Source organism: Eimeria tenella, genomic scaffold (assembly GCF_000499545.2).
Source record: "Eimeria tenella Houghton genomic scaffold, Eth_scaff1798, whole genome shotgun sequence".
NCBI classification, from domain to species: domain Eukaryota; phylum Apicomplexa; class Conoidasida; order Eucoccidiorida; family Eimeriidae; genus Eimeria; species Eimeria tenella.
In genome coordinates, this window is record NW_013541628.1 from 1 (window position 1) to 768 (window position 768).

Genomic DNA, 768 nt, shown 5'->3' on the forward strand with positions numbered 1-768 from the left:
AGCTCCAGCAGGCCCTGCGGCGGCTGCGCCTTTCCCCCCTTGCTGCTGCTGCTGCTGCTGCTGCTGCGTGGATTGCCAGCAGCAGCAGCAGCAGCAGCAGGGCGCAGCAAGGGCACCTCTATCGGCCTAAATAAACCCACTGACTGGTTAAGAGCAGCCAAAGCAGCAGCAGGAACACGCGGCAAAGGAGACAGCGAGCTGCCAGCAGCAGCAGCAGCAGCAGCAGCAGCAGCAGCAGCAGCAGCCGGACCCTCTCGAGCGCCACCACCTGGCAGCAAATCACACACAAACCCTAAACCCTAAACCCTAAACCCTAGCGCCTCGATCTAGCGGCGCTTCAAACCCTCGCGTTCACGAGCCGCAGCAAACGGCTGGTGACGCGTCGGCAGCCCGAGAAAAAGGGTTTAGGGTTTAGGGTTTAGGGACCTCTGTAGGAGGCGCTACGGAAGCGCAGCAGCAGCAGCTGCTGCTGCAGCCGGAGACAGTTCTGCAGCCAACGCAGGGGCCTCGGCTGCTGCGGGTCTAGAGGCAGCAGCGCGGGGAAGGCCCGCAGGGGGGCCCCCCGCTGCTGCAGCAGCTGCTGCGCCTGCTGCAGCAGCAAATCCAGCAGACACTGCCGCAGCTGCAGCGCCTGGTGCCCGCCTGGCTGAGGACACACGCAACAAACCTGCTGCTGCCGCTGCTGCTGCTGCTGCTGTTCGTGCTGCTGTTGCTGCTGCAGCTGCTGAGGCTGCAGCAGCAGCAGCTGCTGCTGCAGCAGCAGCAGCT